Consider the following 6,659-nt stretch of genomic DNA (forward strand, 5'->3'; position numbering starts at 1 on the left):
TTCCTTTCTTTTAAGCTGCTGCTTCCTCCAGTTCTTTCTTTCATTGGATGCCTTGCATCTGTTCACTGCCTCATTTGCCTCCTTCCCTTAGGGCACTTGACACATAAATCTCTCCTTTGCCCTCCATTTCTTCATTTTTCCTAGGCTCCTCTTAATATTCCTTCCCTTAGTCATACCTCCCTTCCTAGACTGCCTTGAGTTCATCTTCTTTCCTGTTCCACAATTTCCTTGTGCTGCCTTTTCTCTGTCCTTTAACCTGACTTCCACATTGCAGAAGTTTGGATAGAGGACAGTTGAGTATGTGGGGTTACTAATATAATTCATGCTACAATCAATTCACTGGGTTTTTTTTAGAAGGGATGACCACACCAAGTATTCCAAATGACAGATTTATACACTGACATTTTGATGTTGGCTTGTTTTTATGCTCAATCCCTTTTTGACTTACAGCATCAATGAAGATGACTTTTATGGGTAGTTAAGCTCAGTGGTCAGATGGTGTGATACAATCAACACAGGAAACCAAGATATTTTTCTTCCATAGGAAGCTGGCAAGGTTCTCAAAGCTTAGCACAAGACTTAAACTCTCCAGCACTTTATGCCTTTCACATGACTTCAGGCAAGCTTTTAAACTGAAGAGCCTACTACAGCCCTAAGTATAATGAGAAGCATTTAAATGACAGATTACAAACAGAAGGGTCTTGAAACAGCTTACCCTCCAATAGGGACCTCTAAATATTTACAGTATGCTGGTGGACACATAACAAGGCTTTATTGCTGTGGCTGCTCCAATCAAGCTCAGTGCAGTGCCCACACACAATGTGTTGCTTCGTTTTTCTGCCTTCCCCTGGCCAAACTTTGGATAAAGACTGACACAGTCAAGCTTCCACCTACAGCAATCTTGCCACATTTACAAATGATCCCATCTGTATTTTCTCCTCACCATCCATATGGCAGCAATTTTCCAAGGCAAATAAAAACTGCAAATAAGAATTTCAGTATGACAACTACTGTTCCTAGCTGCTGCACCAAAAGGAGTGAACTTGTCTTCCAGCTAAGCAAATGCACTTGCAAATATTGTTTTGCCTCTAGAGAAGACTGGAAAGGACTATTTTTTTAGAGAAGGTTTGTTCTGAGAAGATCAGAAGCCCTGGTAAATTTCTCTAGAACCTACGTCTACAACGAATACTTATACAGCAAAAGTCCTTTGGATATCAGTGAACCATTACTAAGCAGGTCTTAAAACTACATACTTTATTAGTTTCATTTTTCTTCAGTATGTTATTCCCAGTGGCTTTTATGATAGCAGAGCGTCATTACTAGACATACTTGCCGACATGGCTGCTTCCAATGCATTAACTCTATTTTTTCACTGCCTTAGAGAATAATGGCAGAGTGGGATGGAATAATATTTTTATACTACAGAGAATCATATAATTAAATTTCATATTTACATATTTACACTGAAATAAGTGAAATTTAGAAGTGTTTAACTTTGGATGATTGATGGTCATTCACTGAGATTCATCAATATTTCTGGGTCTCTTTTGTACAGTGCTTCTCATTTTAGTCTACATCCAAGCTATAGACAGGATCATATTATGTTGTACCTTTAATACTCACAAGCAGTAAAGGAATAAGAGACACATATATGCACATTGAAAGTACATGATTACACAGTGCAGTAAATGAAGATTCCTGTGATAAAAAGTTATGGCTCAGAATGAAAGAATGGATTATAAAAAATTGTGTTACTTCCAGAAACCATTTACTCAGTCAGTGTAAATATCAGGGGTCATTTCCTGCAGAAGCGCACAGGAGCAGCGCTCCGGCAGTATAGAGCCCGGGGCGGGCACATGCAACAAGCCCCACCCCCTGCTCCCAGCAGTCTTCAGTCAGAGCAAGAAGCATCCAGGTAAGTTGCAGGGGCCCCCGGCCCCCCAGCCCCAAACAGTCCAGTGGCACCTTTAAGACCAAGTTTTATTCAGGTACAAGCTCTCCCTCCTCTGCGAGGACAGATCTGCATGTTCCCCCCTCCCCAATAGCTAGCAATCCATAACAGCCTAGTGGTGGGTGTTGCCTTCTGACACACTTCCGGTGATGTCAGGGGGTGTGGCATATGCAAATAAGTAACGCTAGTGAGTTATTCTAATGAGCTCCTGCACCTCTTTTTCTATGAAATGGCCCCTGGTAAATATGAAATGTAATTCCTTTGTATCAATAAAAACGGTGGTAAATTATGATGGTCCTTATGGTACAGTACAAATCTATGAAGAAGGTACAGCACCTTTGAAGAAAAGAAAGCTACTGATGAATGTGCACTGATTCTCTGTAGTATAAAAAATATTATTCCACCCCACTCTGCCATTATTCTGTTATTTTCTACGGCAGTGAAGAAATAGAGTTAATGCATTGGAGGCAGCCATGTCAGCAAGTATGGACACTATCACCACCTCCTAGAGGACTGGGTGGGGCTATAATGGAGCAGAAAGCTTTCTGGTATACTGTGCTAAGACAGATATATTAAGTTGATGAGCAAGAGATTGACATATAAGTGCGAACTCTGTTCAAATCTGAGCAGAGCCTGGGCACTCTTTAGATGCATAAGATGTTTTAATTTAGGCAGTCCTTTAGTAAGTGTGGATATTTTAAGTAATATGACTTTTAAAAGGGATTTTAATATTGTAACCAACTCTAAGCCTAAAAGGTGGTGGTGGAAAGTGCCATCAAGTCACAGCTGACTTACGGCAACCCCATAGAGTTTTCAAGGCAAGAGCTGTTCAAAGGTGGTTTGCCACTGCTTGCCTCTGTGTCAGGACCCTGGTATTCCTTGGAGGTCTCCCATTCAAATACTAACCAGGGTCAACCCTGCTTACTTCTGAAGAGATCAGGCTAGCATGGGCTATCCAGGTCAGGTCAAGCCTAAAAGATAAAGCAGTTTAAAACTGTGATACACAAAATGCATCAAGGCGACAGTATTAGATTTCACTTCTGTACACATATCTCATCTCTTAGATAATATTCTGGAAATAATGGATTTTCTAAAAAGACAAAAGGAAAATAGAAGAATATAGCTACATATTCTACACCTTCTTACCAAGAGTGAATAAATACATAGGTTTGGATCCTGCCTAGAATTTCTGTGGGTGCAAGCGGACTGATTTTTCACCAGTTCCTCCTGTGGGAGCCTTTTGATTCACCCCCACTACTGCTAGGGGTTCCTCCATCCCCTGGAGGTGCATTTGGGAGGCCTCTGGAGCTACCACGAGAATGGAAAATAAGTGAAAATATCCCCCCCACAATGTCTCCCACATATATATGAAGAAATCCATTCTGCAGCCTTGGAAAAATTAGACTATTACAATTGGTTTTATCTATCAATGCCAAAGAAAGGCAGCTACACCAAAACACCAAAGAAGAAGCCAAAGGAAAAGCTAAAAAGTGTAGTTAGCATAACATTATCTTTTGTATTTAAAATATAATTAAAGAATTCCAAATTCACTGCAAGATTCTTCATCTGGGGAATTATGCCTCCTGCTGTCCTTTCTACAGCACTAATAAAATCTTAGAAGTAACCAACTGATGATTTAGTACACCTCTGAATACTTCAGTCAATATTTTGTAAATCATGTCATGAAGCCAGCAACTCTTAAGCATTCTTCAGACCTCCTTTTCATCATGCATGAATTCTGCTAGTGATAATGAAAGTACTTCCCAAAACAATGTGTCCTCCTGATTACCAGATTACTCCATAGCCTTGCAAATGTATTTGAAATGGAACTTGATTTATAATGACAAAGTGAACCGACCATAACGTGTTAAAAAGAGAATCAGCACTGAAATTCAACTGCCGCTTTAAAATGTCATGTTTAGTTCCTCCACTATTAATGGAATGTTTGAATTAACACACATGTATTCTAATTACGGAAAACAGCATTGAAAACCTTGATTTGAAATGGGTTTGCAACCATGCTTTGTTCTTATTGAAATAGGTCTGGACCAACATACCATAGTTTGACTATTCCTCCCTCTCTGGATATCACTGCATCATAGACAGGAGCCTTGAGCCAACAGACAAAGAAAGCACAGAAGCAATGCTAAATAATGTTGAGCCTATGAAGATGAAATTATGTTTTTGATTTGAAACATATTGTTCTGAAAGCAATGTATCTTTATGATTTTCAGCTTCCTTGACAGCCCTGCAAATATTCTTCTAGTACAACTAGATTTATATATTTGGAAGTGATAAAAAACCATTTTATTCTGGTTGGCTAGTTAAGACAGTAGGCATTTATTCTGAAGTAATATTTCATACACTTTTGGTTGCCAGGTGTGTAGGGAAGTGTGTAAGTTTGCAAATAAATAAATCATTTTTGCTTTTAACCATCTCACTTGCCCCTGGTTCTCAGAACAGGCTGTAAAGTTGTTTAAAAGTCAACACATATATATTTACATCTATACATGGAGGCAGTATCCTCTCTTGCCATATGAAACAAAGACACCCCCCTTCCCCTCAGGCAAAGTAAAAGGGTTGCACACTTCCATTTGGCAAAAATAGGAAGCATGTGTTTTATCGGAATGGAAACAGTTCCAGATCCTCAGCTTACATGTACATTTTAAAACTCTTTAAGCACAGCCTCTAATTTAAAATGCAAGATGTGTTGTTCTTCACCAAAAAGCAGTTTGGTTGACGTGTTATGAATAAATACATAAGCATCATATGGACAGAGAAAATACATATGAAACACTCCATAAAGCCACAGAACTCCAGCATCAACTGTGAAAATAGTTGCTTGAATGACCCACAAACACATCTCTAAAATGCATCCAAGATCAAGTCAAACATAATATAGTAGGGAATAGATGATATTTTGAAAGAAATAACAATAAACACAGTATACAGTTCAGTGATTCTTGGCCAGATTTATATGTTTTGCCAAAACAGCTACCATGTAATGAAAGACCCCCAAAAGGTATCATTATCCATATTAGATTACTCATAACCATACATGGTAAATGATCTGTATTCAAAATTCATGCCTTCCCCCAATCTGCTCATTATGTTTGGAATAGCCTTCCCTTCTCCTGCTCCAAATTACTGCTACTTCCTCTTTAAATTCTCTCTCAAAATGCATCTCTACCATAGATTCTTTCATAAGTAACCACACAGGGGCCCCGGTCACATGGGGGGGGGGGTGGAAGCACGGCCAAAGCGTGGTTTTTCTGAGCCGCAGCAAAATAGACGCACGGTGGCAGGATCAGACAGATCCCCCGAGCCGCCGCACAGTTGCTTCCCAGCACGATCAGATGCCGGGGGAGAAGCCATGGGACGGAGAGCGAGGCAGCCGGCTGCGCATGTGCACACATGCGCAGTTTGGCCGGAAGCCTCGAATGCTGCGGAAGACAAGCGTGCCAGCGATCCCACGGCCGCCCTTGTTGCGGAGCTTCAGTTAGATAGTACTCTTTTCTCGGGGTGTTTTTTTTTAATGCGCGTTTCCCCCCGGAAAGGACGGATCGGGGACGGGTGCGTTCCACTTCCCAGTTATTGCGATGTGATCGCGCCCGTTTGATGCGCCCCCGATCTGTCCCTCTTGCGGGGCAAAACCTCCCTTGTGACCGGGGCCAGGTAGGGTTTTTAAAAATCTTCTTCCTCAGACTCTTTCCTTTTACCTTTGTCCTGTCTGAGTTACACCGTAAGATCCACGGAGCAGGACCATGCTTTTTCACAACTGCATTTAGCAGTCAGAACACTGTACCAAACACATTTTAATTCTTAAGTCATCACCACAGCATTCTACAACAGTACTAAACTGCTCTTAAAATGGCTTGAAATGGATGACAGTGCTTTAAAGTACAAGAGTGAGACAATGACAGCGCTAGAGAGAGTCCTCTATAGAAACCCCACGTTCAGTACAAATTGTCCCATGAGGAAAGAATCATGAATTTCAAAAAGGATCAGAGTAAGGAAAGCCACTTTATTGATGAAAATGAAGCGTAAAGATCAGGGTTGGATGCTAGTCTTAATTTTATGTAGGAAACTGGTACTGGCAAAAAAACCCAGCTCTTATCAAATGAAATCATTAAAAAGTTTATTCTCGTTATTCAGCTGGCATCCCAATCTTATTCATACTTACTTGGAAGTATCTTTCTTTTGATCTTACTTCCAAGTGAGTGTGCTCTGAGTTGCAGCCTAAGTCAGAGAAAGGAAATTAAATATGAAGTAAGCCTTTCAAAACCATAATAATTTAAACCTTTCTGGGCCCCCTAAACTCCTAGAGATTTCTGTGGCCAAAGACGCCTACTACTACAGAACAAAACTGAGGAATGAAAAAAACCTTCACGGGCAGGACCAGAGTATTCCTGTTTTACAGTCTTTACATTGGTAGCCTGCATGTTTCTGAATCCAATTCAAGGTGCTGGTACCTACCAGGTTGCCAGCCTCCAGGTGGTGGCTGGAGATCTCCTGGGATTACAACTGATTTCCAGGTGCCAGAGATCACTTCCCCTGGAGAAAATGGCTGCTTTGGAAGGTGGACTCTATGGCCTTATTATACCCCCTTGAAGTCCCTCACCTCCCCAAACTCCACCCTCCTCAAGCTCCACTCCCAAAATCTCCAGGTATTTCCTAACCCAAAGCTGGCTACCTTACTTTAAAGTCT

The sequence above is a fragment of the Gekko japonicus genome, unplaced genomic scaffold (genome assembly GCF_001447785.1).
Source record: "Gekko japonicus isolate JY-2015 unplaced genomic scaffold, Gekko_japonicus_V1.1 scaffold1890, whole genome shotgun sequence".
NCBI lineage: Eukaryota > Metazoa > Chordata > Lepidosauria > Squamata > Gekkonidae > Gekko > Gekko japonicus.